Source organism: Odocoileus virginianus, chromosome 19, assembly GCF_023699985.2.
Source record: "Odocoileus virginianus isolate 20LAN1187 ecotype Illinois chromosome 19, Ovbor_1.2, whole genome shotgun sequence".
Taxonomy (NCBI): domain Eukaryota; kingdom Metazoa; phylum Chordata; class Mammalia; order Artiodactyla; family Cervidae; genus Odocoileus; species Odocoileus virginianus.
Window position 1 is genome coordinate 36,369,957 of NC_069692.1, and position 16,566 is coordinate 36,386,522.

The window sequence follows — 16,566 nt, forward strand, 5'->3', positions numbered from 1 at the left end:
TTAATTATATAAATTGCCACTAATCAATATAATTTAATGTAGATTGATTAAATATTAACTGGTGTTAGGTTAGTTTGCCTCCTCCTGCAGTTTAGTCCTGAACTTCAATACTGTAGTTCCCCGAGAGAAAAGAGTACGTTCTGTTCTAGCTTTCCCTGCTTCGTGGCACCTCTGCGTTCTCTCTGTTTTCAGAGAGAGCTGCTCACCTCTGCTGCTTGTTTCCTCAGGGTCTGGAACTTGATAAAGGGTGTTTATTTATTTATTTATTTTAATTAATTTATTTATTTTAATTGGAGGATAATTACTCTTCAATATTGTGATGATTTCTACCCTACATCAAAGGGTGTTTAGAAGGAAAGGACCATTACCTTCCTGTCTGCTTCACGCTGTGCTATTCCCTGATGCTGATCATGCCTCTTCCAAAGGACTCCTGGCTCCCACTCTTATGAACAACACCTCGGGGGCTTTTAGAAAGCTCCCTTCAGTATCATCCTAGCCCTAGTAACTTCTGAATGTTCACTTGGTCCCTCAGTAGAAAAGTTCACTACCTCACTATTGAGCTCTGACTGTTCAAGATTTTCTGTTACACTGTCTATCCCAATTCAACCATCAAGGGCACTGCAAACAGTTTCTAATCTTCAGATTCATCCTACCTAGAGACAAGTACCTATTGCCTTTCATTCCCAAGCTTTGACGAAATCTCCAGTGTTCTGTTCTAACCTTACACGGGTATGGCTTTTTGCAGCTTATCTATCATCTAAAGGAAATAAGAGGCCAGTCTTGCATTCTGAAAAGTGCCTCAAAGATCAGAGCAGGGCACCCATATTCCCCTTCTTACTTGGACTGGGAGAATGGCACAGAGTGGAAAAAAACACCGAGGCATTCTCTACTCCATCTCCTTCAAAGAGTCTTCTCTTCTCAATAAATTCTCAGACTTGTGATGATATTCTCTAAAGGTTTCTTGAACTTTTGTCAACTGTTAGCAAGCCATCAACCTGGGGTTAATTTAAACAATTTCATGTTATAATAAATGAGGCACTTTGGCTGAAGCTAAATTTCTGTAAGCAACACAAATATGGTAATGATGGTTTAAACAGATTTTTATTTCATTTTATCTACACCATGTAGTAACTTATTTCTCCCATTTTCTTTCCCTATTCAAATTGCAAGGCACCTTGAGGCTTCCCAGCTTGCCTGGTGGCTCAGATGGTAGAGCATCTGCCTGCAATGCAGGAGACCCAGGTTTTTGATCCCTGGGTTGGGAAGATCCTATGGAGAAGGAAATGGCAACCCACTCCAGTATTCTTGCCTGGAAAATTCCGTGGATGGAGGAGCCTGGTAGCTTACAGTCCATGGAATCACAAAAAGTCGGACATGACTGAATGATTTCACTTGATGCTTTTCATGGAAAGTTTTTCAGAGTGATCCAATTCTCTTATTGGCTCAGATTTATAGTTTTTGACACTTACGTGATTGTAAACACAATGGCAATTTAAGATTTTTATCCAGGCAATTATAAGGTATTTATTCAGGTGGTTAAGAATATCTTTGCTTTAAATTATCACTGGGTTACAGACTTGCAATATGTGTATGAGCCCTGATAGTAAAGCATTAACATGGACCAAATAATTTTGTGTGCTTTTTCAAATATAGAGTCATTATGACTTTAACAGCATACAATATGCTGTTACAATATGTGGTTGAGGACACGCCAGTGTTAAAATCAAATTTGACCTTTAAGAATACTTGAACTGTTCCCTTTTTATAGAAACCCACCCTTTCCCAACATTTTCTCCCTTAAAAATGGTACAGAAAACTTACCTGTAGATATATGTGAAACATGTTATTTTTGTCTACTAGGAATATCTATACAAGAGGTGTGCAATATAAATTTCATAATCATGTTAGAAACAGAAGGTAAACTTAGTTCTCCATGTATCTTGTCCCAATGTCCAAGTATTTTTTTAAAAAAGTTCTTGAAATGTTTTATTATATTATTGATGGTGGCTCAGATGGTAAAGAATCTGCCTGTAATGCAGGACACCTGGGTTCGATTCCTGGGTTGGGAAGATTCACCTGGAGAAGGAAATGGTAATCCATTCTAGTATTCTTGCCTGGAAAATCCCATAGACAGAGTAGCCTGGAGGGCTACAGTCCATGGGGTTTCAAAGAGTCAGACAAGACTGAGCAAGTAACACTTTTACTTTTAGGATGCCTGATCCTGTCAGTGTAGCTTTGCAACTCCCAGATTTGGACAAGCATGTTGTCCAAAAAGGGGGCTTCCCTGGGAGCACTCAGCTAAAGAATCCACCTGCAATTCAGGAGACCCTGGTTCAATTCCTGGGTTGGAGAGATCCCCTGGAGAAGGGATAGGCTACCCACTCCAGTATTTTTGGACTTCCCTTGTGGCTCAGCTGATAAAGGATCTGCCTGCAATGAGGGAGACCTGTGTTCAATCCCTGGGTTGGGAAGATCCCCTAGAGAAGGGGACTGGCTACCCACTCCAGTATTCTGGCCTGGAGAATTCCATGGACTGTACAGAAAAAAGGAAAGGAAAAAGATGGTAAAAACCACCTACTATTACTTGGCCATCTATCTTCTACAACATGGTGGGGAAGAAGGACGTGCGCTCATCTTTTGCAAGAACTCCAAAATTATAACTCTCTGCTGAACAACCTTCCACAGGAGAATGTTGGATCCCACCAAAAACATACCCCATGTTCAAGGACAAAGGAAAAGCCCCAGCAAGATAGGAGGGGCAAAATCACATTTAGAATCAAACCCCATTCTCACCAGAGATGTTCAGAGGGCTCAAACAAAACCTTGCGCACACAAGGAGAGCCCACAGAGACTAAGTCAGACCTGCCTTTGAGTGATTGAATGTCTCCTGTGGAGGTACGGGTCAGCAGTTGCCTGCCACAGGGGCAAGGACTCTGGGAGCAGCAGACATGGGTGTGGCATAAACCCTCTTGGAGGAGGTCACATTAACCCCGCCATAGAGCTGCCAGAACTTACACAAGACTGGGGAAACAGACTCTTGGAGGGCACAAGCAAAACTTGGTCTGCACCAAGACCCAGGTAAAAGGAGCAGGGACCCCACAAGAGACTGACCCAGACTTGCCTGAGAGTGTCCAGGACCTCCGGTGGAGGCGTGGGTCAGCGGCGGCCTACTGCAGGGGGGTCTGGGGCACTGAGTACAGCAGTGCATGTTTGGGACCTTTTGAAGGAGGTCGCCATTATCTTCATTACCTCCTACATAGTTTGGTCTCAGGTCAAACATCAGGGAGGGAACACAGCCATGTCCATCAATAGAAAATTGGATTAAAGATTTACTGAGAAAGGCTCCGCCCATCAGAACAAGACCCAGTTCCCCCCACAGTCAGTCTCTCCCATCAGGAAGCTTCCATAAGCCTCTTACCCTTATCCATCAGAGGGCAGACAGAATGAGACCCACAATCGCAGAAAACTAATAAAACTGATCACATGGACCACAGCCTTGTTTAGCTCAATGAAACTATGAGGCATGCTGTGTAGGGTCACCCAAGACGGATGGGTCATGGTGGAGAGTTCTGACAAAATGAGGTCCACTGGAGAAGGGAATGGCAAATCACTTCAGTATTCTTGCCTTGAGAACTCCATGAACAGTATGAAGAAGCAAAAAGATATGACACTGAAAGATGAACTCCCCTGGTCTGTATGTGCCCAATATGCTATTGGAGAGGAGTGGAGAAATATCTCCAGAAAAAAATGAAGAGACAGGGCCAAAGTAAAAACAGCACCCAGTTGTGGATATGACTGATGATGGAAGTAAAGTCTGATGTTGTAAAGAACAATATTGCATAGGAACCTGGAATGTTAGGTCCATGAATCAAGGTAAATTGGAAGTGGTCAAACAGGAGATGGCAAGAGTGAACATTGACATTTTAGGAATCAGCAAACTAAAATGGACTGGGATGGGTGAATTTAACTCAGATGAGCATTATATCTACTACCATGGGCAAGAATCCCTTAGAAGAAATGGAGAAGCTCTCATAATCAGCAAAAGAGTTTGAAATGCAGTACTTGGGTGCAATCTCAAAAATGACAGAATGATCTCTGTTCATTTCCAAGGCAAACCATTCAATATCATGGTAATCCAAGTCTATGCCCCAACCAGTAATGCTGAGGAGGCTGAAGTTGAATGGTTCTATGAAGACCTACAAGACTTTCTAGAACTAACAGCCCCAAAAAGATGTCCTTTTCATTATAATAGGAGTGGAATGCAAAAGTAGGAAATCAAGAGATATCTGGAGTAACAGGCAAATTTGGCCTTAGAGTACAAAATGAAGCAGGGCAAAGGCTAACAGAGTTTTGCCAAGAGAATGCACTGGTCATAGCAAACACCCTCTTCCAACAACACAAGAGAAGACTCTACAAATATACATCACCAGATGGTCAATACAAAAATCAGATTGGTTATATTCTTTGCAGCCAAAGATGAAGAAGCTCTATACAGTCATCAGAAACAAGACTGGGAGCTGACTGTGGCTCAGATCATGAAGTCCTTATCGCTAAATTCAGACTGAAATTGAAGAACATAGGGAAAACCACTAGACCATCCAGGTATGATCTAAATCAAATCCCTTATGATTATACAGTGGAAGTGACAAGTAGAGTCAAGAGATTAGATCTGATAGACAGAGTGCCCGAAGAACTATGGATGGAGATTTGTGGCATTGTACAGGAAGCAGTGATCAAAACCATCTTAAGAAAAAGAAATACAAAAAGGTAAAATGGTTGTCTGAGTAGGCCTTACAAATATCATTTGTAATGGTGAACGATGTTGGATTCGTCATCTCCAGAGAATATTTAGCTTCAGGACTAGGGACCAGACTTGATCACTCAAGAGCTCTTGTGTAGCAGAGTTATATTAAAGTGAAAAAGGGAGAGAGAAACCTTCTGACATAGGCATCAGAAGGGGGATGGAGAATGCCCCATCCCTAGCCTTAGCAAGGGAATTACACTTTTTAATTGATTATTAAGATAAAAAAATGTCTCAAGGTTGTAAAGATCTTACTAGACTCATTCCCATAATATACATTTTAAGATAACAGGATTAGTCAGAAGGTTTTCAGGAAGGAGAAACATGTCCTCAAGCAGGATACGTTATTGTTATATAATCCTTACTAAAGAATGTAGAAAATAAGTTTGTCCTTTCCTCCTCCTTGAGAATTCCAGGCCCCTATCTCCTCCTTGAGAGCCCCAGACTCCTTTCTCTTCCTTGGGGACTCCAGACTTTTTAATCAACCTGCCCAGGAATTGACTCTCTCATCCCCACTTTTCTTCTAGGAGAGTTATGTTGCCAAGGGCTAGGGGCATCGTTTTCATTCCATAACTACTTCTTGCTTTTGAGGCGCATGGTCCCTAAATTGTTGAGGCAACCTATTCTCCTAACCCTCATAATGAGGGTCTCTGATTCAGGCACCCCATGTATTAGTTGGAGGAGGCTGTGGCATTCATAGGAGCCTGGACACCCATTTGTAACTTACAAGCTTTCAGATGGTTAGAAGCAAACCCCATTTTACAGTTACAGACGTAAGGCCAAATAGTGATTAAACCAAGTTAAAATCTAATCAAAATTGAAAGTCACATTATGTCCATAGTTAAGGTACAATATGTCAAACCAGTCCATCTTAGGATTGTTAGATGTCATCAGATCAAGAAGAGGCATCACATACGATTGTTGTTGGTGAAGGTATTTGCCGAGTTGAAGAAAGTCCTTTCCTTGAAGTGGAGAAATTCACCATGTGAAGCCTTCAATTGATGAGGAGGGGGAGTGCTCTGCAGACCCAGCAATTAGACCCACTGCCACTGCGGAGGCTGGGTCAGGGGTCACCTCCCAGAGTTTTCGAAATGTCTGGTGAAAAGCTGAAAGCTGAGTCACATAGTTAATTCCAAGGTTCAGGATCTATGATAATATCTGTGCACAAAAACGGTCTGTCCCCGAGATAATCCCATTTTTGGGGGGCAGTTCGAGCCCTCATTAAAGGTATGGGTAAAATTTTAAAACAACTGTCTTGTGTTCCATGAGTTAGCTTATATGATTGTCTTTTAATAATGTCATTAGCGTTTTCAACTTTTTCTGAAGATTGGGGTCTCCAGGAACAGTGTAAGGGATATTCTATTCCTAGAGTTTCTGACACCCCGTGAGTTACCGCAGCTTTAAAGATGGAGCATTGTTGCTCTGAATTTTAGAGTTTAAGATCCCACTTACACCATGAAAATTCAGTACAGTAAGACTTTTCCCATTAGGAAACTTATGAGCTTTAGGCATTAGCAAAACAATGGTAGCAATTGCCGTCAAGCATTGTAGCCATAGCCTTTTTTCAGTAACGAGCAAACGAAACTCTGATCCTGTTGGGCAAGCTCAAAGTTAGAGCCTTCAAGGAGAGCAGATTGAAGAACCTTAAAAACCTTTTGGGTCTCTGAGGACCAAACCAGCTTGTCAGCTTGGGGCTACTGGGTCTCAATTGTAAGTTTATATAAAGGCCAGGCAAATTCCCCATACAATTATAAAAAGGTCAAAGAGACCAGGAAAAGCTGACCGGTAAAGGAAAGTTCAGTCCACACGCTCCACCCATTTCTGGCTGCCCCCCTCACAGGGACCTTGGGTGTCTCTTGGCATTGGCAGGTTGGTATAAACCTCCAACAAGGCTCCCCTTTCTGGGGCTGCCTTCAGGCATTACGAGGTGCCACTAAATAAACCACAAAGCAGGACTCATCATTTGTTTCTCACAGGGCGTCATTCATTCACACAATCACACTGTAGAATTAGTAAAGTAAAGCGGAAGACGTGTATACTGAGAAAGTAGAGTCTAGAGTTCTGAGTGTTCCTACCTTGTCCTGAAAATCCTAGACGAGCCACCAAGATGATAGCTTATGGTGAACGATGTCAGACTCGTGATCTCTGAAGATTTAGTTTCAGGACCAGAGACCAGGCTTGATCACTCAAGAGCTCTTATGCAGCAGAGTTCTATTAAAGTGAAAAAGGGACAGAGAAAGCATCTGACATGGGCATCAGAAGAGGGACGGACAGTGCCCGCATCCCTAGTCTTAGCAAGGGAAATATATACTTTTTAATTGGTTATTAGAATAAATAAAGTCTCAAGGTTGTAAAGATCTTACTAGACCCATTCCCATAATACACATTTTAAGATAACAGGATTAGTCAGAAGATTTTCATAAAGGAGAAATGTCCTCAAGCAGGACACATTATTGTTATATAATCGTAACTAGGGAATGTAGGAAAAAATGTTTGTCTTTTCCTCCTCCTTGAGAATTCCAGACCTTTATCTCCTCCTTGAGAGCCCCAGACTCCTTTCTCCTCCTCAGGGACCCTGGACTTTTTATCAGCCTGCCTAGGAATTGACTCTCTCACAAATAGCTAAGAAAAGAAGAGAAGCTAAAGGCAAAGGAGAAAAGGAAAGATACACCCATTTGAATGCAGACTTCCAAAGAATAGCAAGGAGAGATAAGAAAACCTTCCTCAGTGATCAATGCACAGAAATAGAGGAAAACAATAGAATGAGAAAGACTAGAGATCTTTCAAGAAAACTAGAGATACCAAGAGAACATTTCATGCAAAGATGAGCACCAATAAAGGACAGAAATGGTATGGACCTAACAGAAGCATAAGATATTAAGAAGAGGTGGCAACAATACACAGAAGAACTGTACAAAAAAGATCTTAGTGACCCAGATAACCACGATGGTGTGATCACTCACCTAGAGCCAGACATCCTGCAATGCGAAGTCAAGTGGGCCTTAGGAAGCATCACTACAAAGTGGAAGTGATGGAATTCCAGTTGAGCTATTTCAAATCCTAAAGGATGATGCTGTGAAAGGGCTGCACTCAATATGCCAGCAAATTTGGAAAACTCAGCAGTGGGCACAGGGCTGGAAAAGGTCAGTTTTCATTCCAATCCCAAAGAATGGCAATGCCAAAGAATGTTCAAATTGCTGCACAACTGCACTCATCTCACGTGCTAGTAAAGTAATGCTCAAAATTCTCCAAGCCAGGCCTCAACATTGTGTGAACCATGAGCTTCCAGATGTTCAAGCTGGATTCAGAAAAGGCAGAGGAACCAGAGATCAAATTGGCAACATACATTGGATCATCTAGAAAACAAGGAAGTTCTAGAAAAACATCTATTTCTGCTTTATTGACTATACCAAAACCTCTGACTGTGTTAATCACAAGAAACTGTGGAAAATTCTTCAAGAGACAGAGATACCAGACCACCTGACCTGCCTCCTGAGAAATCTGTATGCAGGTCAAGGAGCAACAGTTAGAAGAGCATGGAAGAACAGACTGGTTCCAAATCGGGAAAGGAGTACATCAAGCCTGTATATTGTCACGCTGTTTATTTAAACTTATATATCGAATACATCATGTGAAATGCCAGGCTGCATGAAGCAAAAGCTGGAATCAAGACTGCTGGGAGAAATATCAATAACCTCAGATACACAGATGACACCACCCTTTTGGCAGAAAGTGAAGAACTAAAGAGCCTCTTGATGAAAGTGAAAAAGGAGAGTGAAAAAGTTGGCTTAAAACTCAGCATTCAGCAAACTAGATCGTGGCATCCGGTTCCATCACTTCATGGCAAATAGATGAGGAAACAATGGAAACAGTGACAGACTTTATTTTTTGGGGCTCCAAAATCACTGCAGATGGTGATTGCAGCCATGAAATTAAAAGATGCTTGCTCCTTGGAAGAAAAGCTATGACCAACCTACACAGTGTATTAAAAAGTGGAGACATTACTTTGCCACCAAAGGTCCATCTAGTCAAAGCTATGGTTTTTCCAGTAGTCAGGTATGGATGTGAGAGTTGGACTATAAAGAAAGTCGAGCACCAAAAAATTGATGCTTTTGAACTGTCTTGCTGGAGAAGACTCTTGAGAGTCCCTTGGACTGCAAGGATATCAAATCAGTCAAACCTAAAGGAAATCAGTCCTGAATATTCATTGGAAGGACTGATGCTGAAGCTGAAGATCTAATACTTTGGCCACCTGATGTGAAGAACTGACTCATTGGAAAAGACTAAAGGCAGGAGGAGAAGGGGATGACAGAAGACAAGATGGTTTGCATGGCATCACTGAGTCAACAGACATGAGTTTGAGCAAGCTCCAGGAGGTGGTGATGGACAGGGAAGCCTGGTGTGCTGCAGTCTGTGGCAAAGAATCAGACATGACAGAGTGACTGAACTGAGCTGAGCTGAACTGAATTCCTTGGCCATAGCTACTTCATCAGTTGTTGCTCTCAAATGTTGTAGTGCTAGATGGCTTTACTTGAGCACATCAAGTTTCTGAGGAGCATATTTTCCATTTCTCTATATGCTTCACAGTTTCTCTTGCAGATGCAAATGTAGACTGCTTTCAATAGACTCAAATAAATGTTAAGATAAACACTGAATGTGACTCAGCTAGTTGGTAACAGGCTTACTGGGAAATTTTCTGTGAAGTACTGATTCAAATATTTTGAAATAAGATTCAAAAGAATAATGAATGGTCCTAGCTGACTTTTACTGTTTGTTTCTCTGAATCCTACATGGAAGAAGATTGTTCAGAACAGATCACTTCAAAACCTATAAAAAGCCAACAGGAAATCACAGGTTTCCCTCCCAGCCACATAACTCAAGTTATAGACTCTTCTGATCTTAATCTCTTAGGTCTCATTCCAAGATGCTCCTGCTTTTTATCTACAGCCTGCATTCCTGATTTTGACAGTCTATGATTTGTAAGTATGCTGTGCATGATACAGTAATATTATTCTGTGTCTCTTATTCTCAAAGGTGCAAATAGAGGCCAGTACTTATTTATTTCCTCATAGGTTGATCTCAATATTTGCAAATATTTTAATAATAACACCACCAAAGTTTCCATAAAACACTTTCTATTTTTGTTGTGTGTATTTCTAGTTTTTCCCAGCTAGAAATTTAGTAGTGGGTTTTACCTGAAATGTATAAGTAGACCTTATTTTTATTTTCACCTCCTTATATTTACTTAAGATTAAATTGCATTTATACTATTTTCAGTGAGAAAATTATTTTAAACAGTTGCTCATTAAGGTTACCATTTATAATCCCCCTTACTATATTATATTTGCACCAGAAAATGATGACCCAGAAATGTTTAGCTACTGTTGGCAAGAAAAAATTTACATAATAGCTGGTACAATAAAACTCTTCATTTTGGTCCATAAATAGATGGTTTTAATAATTAACTGATTTATGAAATAAGGCACATTATTTTGTAGCTAAAATCATCAGATATTCAACTACCATAAGGAAATTTTTGGTTGTTTTGAGGTGCTTATTCTATCTAAAAATCATATTTGTGATTATATGAATTTTTCAATGTATACTGTCAAGGTGTATATCACATACTATGTTTAAACCCTTGTAAACAAAAAGGAAAAAATATGCACAATAAGAATTATGTAAGTGAAGTGAATATCTTTAAGCCAATAGCTAAAAATAACTGAGTTACACAAAGCCACTAATCAAAATCTAAGGAGAAAAACATTCTCAGCACTGTTCTCATTTTCTTCTGGTAATTGGTTTTCTTTCTTCATACCTTTGGAATTAGAGGAGACTTAACAGTGGAAGAAGAAAAGGCACACAGAGAAAATGAGAGCTTGACAGACCCACGGATTAACATCGGCTTTTTCTTCAGACTTGTTAATGACAGACTTGCTCATGATGCCTGTAACTCTAGGAAATCTCATTCATTGGTAAGCCACTTCTGGATTTCTTGTATTTGTGGCAGATCATATATGTTGGAATGATTCTCTTCCTTGCATTTTCTTTTTTCTGTTTGTGTGAAATACTAGTGTTGGATGGTAAATGTTGAAATAAAAGTTGCCTTTCCCTGGTTTAGCCTTTAAAAAAGCTAGAGAAACTTTAAATTGAGGGTAGAGCCTTGTCCTCCTCTAGTACCCTGCTCTGTGTATTTTTCTGTTTACCTTCAAGCAACAATGAACTGAGCATTTCATAATAGATATCATAGATACCTTGAGATGAATTGTCACCAACAGAAAAGTCTGGAACTCAGAGTAGTGGAGCAGAACTATCTTTACACAAGGAATCTGGTCAAGCCTCTTGGCTCTAGTTTAAAACTTCTTCCTATGGGTGATTCATGTTGATGTATGGTGGAAACCATCACAATATTGTAGAGTAATTATTTACCAATTAAAATAAAATTAAAAAAAAGAAACTTCCTCCTGTGTGTCATATTCCTCAATCACTCCAGAAAGCTAGCAGTCAACCCTTTATCTATGATTCTCAGAGCAAAAACCACAATTCTCTTAAAAATTAGGATTTTTCCCCCTATTTCACTTCTTGAATTTTAATCCCTCATCATAATTATTGTATTGTTAGTATAATATTTGATGATGAAAGTAATATATTTTCTTTAGAGAAAATGTGAAAAATAAAGAAAATATGGAGAGCAATTAATCCTATCCAAAGATGGGTCAGTAATAATAATTTTGATACATATATTTCAAGGTTTATTTCTATGCATACAGGCACTTACTACATACATTCATATCTTCAGCGTGTAAAGGAGTATAGTACATGCTCAATAAATACTTATGGAGTGGACCATTGAATATAGAGATCATGTTGGGGCAAGGAGGAGACCAAAACATAGTGAATGAAAAAGGCATAGACCTAAGGAAAATGAACAATGAGGGAAATGAGGCAATATTACATTCACAGAATTCCTTCTTTGCCTTACAAGCTACATTATGCCATATTTAGCATAAGGATTGTAGATTCAAATTCCAATCTAATGGTTAATTTCTGGGAATAGAGGCATGTTCTGGGGCCATCTGTGTCAGAGGCTGTCTCATTTTCTTTGCACTGTGATAATTTTGTTTGGGGGCAAGATTCCTATTTTCCCTACAGGGTCTCTTTTTATCCTACCCTCTAAGCATCTGATTTGAAGAGTTTGATATTGCTTCATGCAATTCTATCACTTTGAGGAACACAGTAAAGTCTCTGGGGCTAATTTACAGACAGATATAATCAGTTTAAATCTAAAGCATGAGATATTCAAATAGAGATCCAAGTTTGAGTAAGTTTTGTGAAGGAAAACTTGTAAATCTTTTCAAGTACTTCTTAAACTTACTCTCAAGAGAATAGTCTCATTTTATATTCTCCATTGAGCTGCATAAATTTCCTCTGTCAATAAGAGGACCTTTATCAGAAGCCCTGGTAACTGCCTCACTTTTTCTCCCTTGATCATATGTTTGCTTACCTTGTATTGTGAGCTCTATGCAGTGAATCAGGGATTACACAGAGGTTCAGTCAATTAATGTCTTAGATCAAAGGCATCACTCCACAGTTTCTTACATCATTCCATATGTTGGCAGTGATTTTTGTGGAGAAAGATTACTAGTTCTGAGATTACACAGATTTAACCTGAGTACTGGGACAAGTTTTCTTGATGCCATAGTTGATTTCAAAGAGGATTTCATTTCACAAATTGACAAGATATTGGAAAATTATAGGAAAGGAGTCAGAGAACTCTAACTGGATGGTATGAAGGAGCTCTCCATGAGGAAGCATATGAGGGAATTCTGAGAGAAGGAAGCTGCTAGGAAACTCAGAGAGGGAAAGTGAGAGGGAATTCTGAGAAAATAAAGGTGAGAGTTACTTCTGAGAGAAGGGGAGTAAGAGGGAATATTGCTAGAGGGAGAGTGAGAGGGAAATCTTAGTGAGGGAGGGTGTAAGGGAATTCTGAGAGAAGAGTGAGAGAAAATTATGAGAGAGGACAGTGTGAGGGAATTCTGAGAGAAGAGAGGAATTCTGAGAGAGGCAAGTGAAGATATTCTCAGGAAAGGAGGGTGTGAGGGAATGCTCAGTGAGAGAGGGTGTGAGAGAAATATGAGAGAAGGAAAATGAGCGGGAATTCTGAAAGAAGTAAGGTGAAAAGGAATTCTAAATAAGGGAATTCTTGTTGTTGTAAAGTCCCTAAGTTATGTGCCACACTTTTTTTGTTTCCAGGCTCCTCTGTCTAAGCGATTTCCCAGGCAAGAATACTGAAGTGGGTCACCATTTCCTTCTTCAGGGCATCTCCCCTCTCCAGGGATCAAACCTGAATCTTTTGCATTAAATGCAGGCAGATTCCTTGCCTCTGAGCCACCAGGGAAGCCAAAGTGAAGGAGAGTGTCAGGGATTTCTGAGAGAAGGAGGGTGAGGAAATTCTGAGAAAAGGAGCGGGGCAGAGAATAGTGAGGTGGAGAGAGAGTGTGAGAGAAAGAGAATGAGAAGGGCTTCTGAGAGAAGGAAAGTGAGAGGAAATTCAGAAAGAAGGTGAGAGAGAATTCTGAGAGAGGCTGTGAGGGAATTGTGAGAGAAGGAGAGTGAGAGGGATTGAGGAGAGGAGAATTTAGAGAGAAGAAAGGTGTGCAGGGATTCTGAGTAAGGGAGAATGTGAGGGAAGAGTGAAAGGAGGATGAGAGGGAATTCTGAGAAAATGAGAGTGAGAAGGAATACTGAGAGAAGAAAGGAAAAGAGGGAACTCTGAGTAAGGGAGAGTGTGAGGAAATTCTGAGTGGAGACTGAGAGGAAATTCTGAGAGGAGGAAGGTGTGACAAAACTCTGAGAAAGGAAAGGTAATAAGAAATTTTGAGAGAAGTGAGGCAAAATTCTGAGAGAAAGAGGATGAGAGAGAACTCTGAGTGAAGAATGATGAGAGGGAATTCTGAGAAAATGAGAGTGAGTGAGAATACTGAGAAAAAGAGACTGAGAGGGAATTCTGAGGGAAGAAGAGTGAGAGAGTTCTGAGAAAAGAGGTGAGAAGGAATTATGAGAGAGAAAGGGTGTCAGGGAGTTCTGAGAGAAAAAACATGAGAGAGAATTTTGAGAGATGGAACCTGAGAGTGAAATCATAATGAGGGAGTGTGTGAGGTAATTCATAGTGATGGAGGGTATGAAGGAAATATGAGAGAAGGGATAGGTGAAAGGGAATTCTAAGAAAAGAATGTATGATAAAACTCTGAGAGGGAGAGTTAGAAGGAATTCTGAGAGAAGGGGTGTGGGGGATTTGTAAGAGGAGAGTGAGAGGGAATACTGAAAGAAGGGTGAGGGGATTGTAAAAGAAGGAGAGTGAGAGGGAATTTTGAGAGAAACTATGAGAGGGAATGCTGAGCAAGGGAGGGATAAAGGATTTCTGAGAGAAGCAGAATGAGAGGGAATTCTGAATGAAGGAAGGTGACAAGGAATTCTGAGAGGAGCAGAATGAGGGTGAATTCTGAGAGAGGAAGGTGCTAAGCACAGCAGCACAGTAGAGTAAGAGGGAATCTGAGTGAGAGAAAGTGTGAGGGAATTCTGAAAGAAGGTGAGAAGGAATTCTGAAAGAAGAAAGGTGAGAGAGAATTTTGAGTGAGAGAGGATGTGAGGGAATTCTGAAAGAAGGAGAGTGAGAGGAAATTCTGAGGAAAGGAGATTGAGAGGGAATTCTGAAAGAAGAAAGGTGAGAGGGAATTTTGAGTGAAGGAGAGTGAGAGGAAATTCTGAGAGAAGGAGATTGAGAGGGAATTTTGAGTGAAGGTGAGTGAGAGAGAATTCTGAGAGAAGAGTGATAGGAAATACCAAAAGAAGAAATGTGAGAGGGATTTCTGAGTGAGAAAGTGGGTAAAGGACTCTAAGAAAAAGAATGTGAGGGAATTCTAGCAAGGAAGTGTGTGATGTTATTCTGAATGAGGTAGGGTAAGAAGAAATCTGAATGAAGAAGGGTGTGAGAAAATTGTAAGAGGGTGAGATGAAAGAGAGTGATAGGAAATTCTAAGAAAAGAGTGAGATGGGAAAAGTGAGAGGGTATTCTGAGAGAAGGAGAATGAGAGGAAATTCTGAAAGAAAGGTGAGAGGGAATTCTGAGTGAGGGTGATCCTGAGGAAATTGTGAGAGAAGGAAGTTGAGAGGCCTTTCTGAGAGAAGGGGAGTGAGGAAATTCTGAGAGAAAGTGTGTGAGAGGGAATTCTGAGTGGAAGAATGTGAGAGGGAATTCTGAGTGAGGGAGTATGTGATGGTATTCTGACTGGAGTAGGGTAGGAGGGAATCTGAGTGAGGGAGAGTGTGAGGGATTTCTGAGAGAAGGGAGCATGTGAGGAAATTGTGAGAGGAGAGAGTAAGCGAATTATGAAAGAAGAAAGATGAGAGGGAATTCTGAGAGCAGAAAGGTAAGAGGGAATTTCGAGTGAGAGAAAGTATGAGAATATTACAAGAGAAGGAGAATGAGAGGGAATTTTGAAAGAAGAAAGGCAAGAGGGAATTTTGAGAGAAGGAGGATGAGAAGGAATTCTGAGAGGAGAGTGAGAAGAAATTGTGAGATAAGAAGTGTGAGGGGGAATTCTGAGAGAAGAAAGCTGAGAAGGAATTCTGAGTGAGGGAGTCTGTGATGGTATTTTGATTGAGGTATAGGGTAAAAGGGAATCTGAGTGAGGGAGGGTGTGAGAGAATTCTGAGAGAAGGAGAGTGAGCAGGGAATTAAAAAAAAAGAATGAGAGGGAAATTCTGAGAGAAGAAAGATTTCAGAGGCAATTTTGAGTGACAGAGGGTGTGAGGGCATTCTGAAAGAAGGAGAGTGAAGGAATTCTGAAATAAGAAGAGTGAACAGGGAATTTTAAAAGAAGAGTGAGGAAATTTTGAGAGAAGACAGGTCAGATGGAATTCTGAGTAAGGGAAGGTGTGAGGGAATTTTGAGTGAGGGAGGAGGTGATGGAATCCTGAGGATGGAATGTTTAAAAATATATATACTTCAATTTTTCCATGTTTTTGTAGATTGATAGTTTTCCTTTCTTTTTACAATTGCAAATAGCACAACTCTGAACACTTTTATATATGCTCTTTGGTAAACATTTCTGTTGGATCTATACAGGAATAGAATTGCTGAATTATGAGGATTATATATGTCAAGTTTTAGAAGATACTGATAAGAAGTTTTCCCCAGTTATTTTACTAGATTAGACTGTCAGCAGCAGAATAGAAAAGAGTACTTTTTACTACCACAACCTGTCAGCATTTGATATTGTCTGCATGTTTTTTCTTCTTTTAAATCATTTTGCTAGCATTTTGTTAATATTTTATTAGCATTTTCTTAGGAACCATATATATTGAAGTGTTTAAAAAATTAACTATAGGTGATTTTTTCACAGTATATTGTTGCTGTTGTTCAGTCACTAAGTCAAGTTGGACTCTGCGACTTTATGGACTGCAGCATGCCAGGCTTTCTTGTCCTTTACTATCTCCCAGAGTTTGCTCAAATTCAAGTCCATTGAGTCAGTGATGCTATCTAACCATCACATTCTGCCACCCTCTTCTCCTTTTGCATTCAGTCTTTCCCAGCATCAGGGTCTTTTCCAATGAATCTTCTCTTTGAATCAGGTGTCCAAAATATTGGAGTTTCAGCTTCAAGAGTAGTCCTTCCCATGAATATTCAGGGTTGATTTCCTTTAGGATGGGCTGATTTGATCTCCTTGTTGCCCAAGGGACTTTAAGGAGTTTTTTTCCAGCAT

The 16,566-nt window shown here is 40.2% G+C and overlaps 1 long non-coding RNA gene across 1 annotated transcript; it reads right to left on the reverse strand.

Moving 5' to 3' along the window:
- Positions 1 to 5,572: 5,572 nt before the first annotated feature.
- Positions 5,573 to 15,154, reverse strand: LOC139039632 (uncharacterized). Its single transcript, XR_011492968.1, has 3 exons — positions 12,306 to 15,154; positions 6,877 to 7,012; positions 5,573 to 5,914 (listed from the first exon to the last, which is right to left on the reverse strand). It is a non-coding gene; the product is annotated as an uncharacterized lncRNA (long non-coding RNA).
- Positions 15,155 to 16,566: the final 1,412 nt, after the last annotated feature.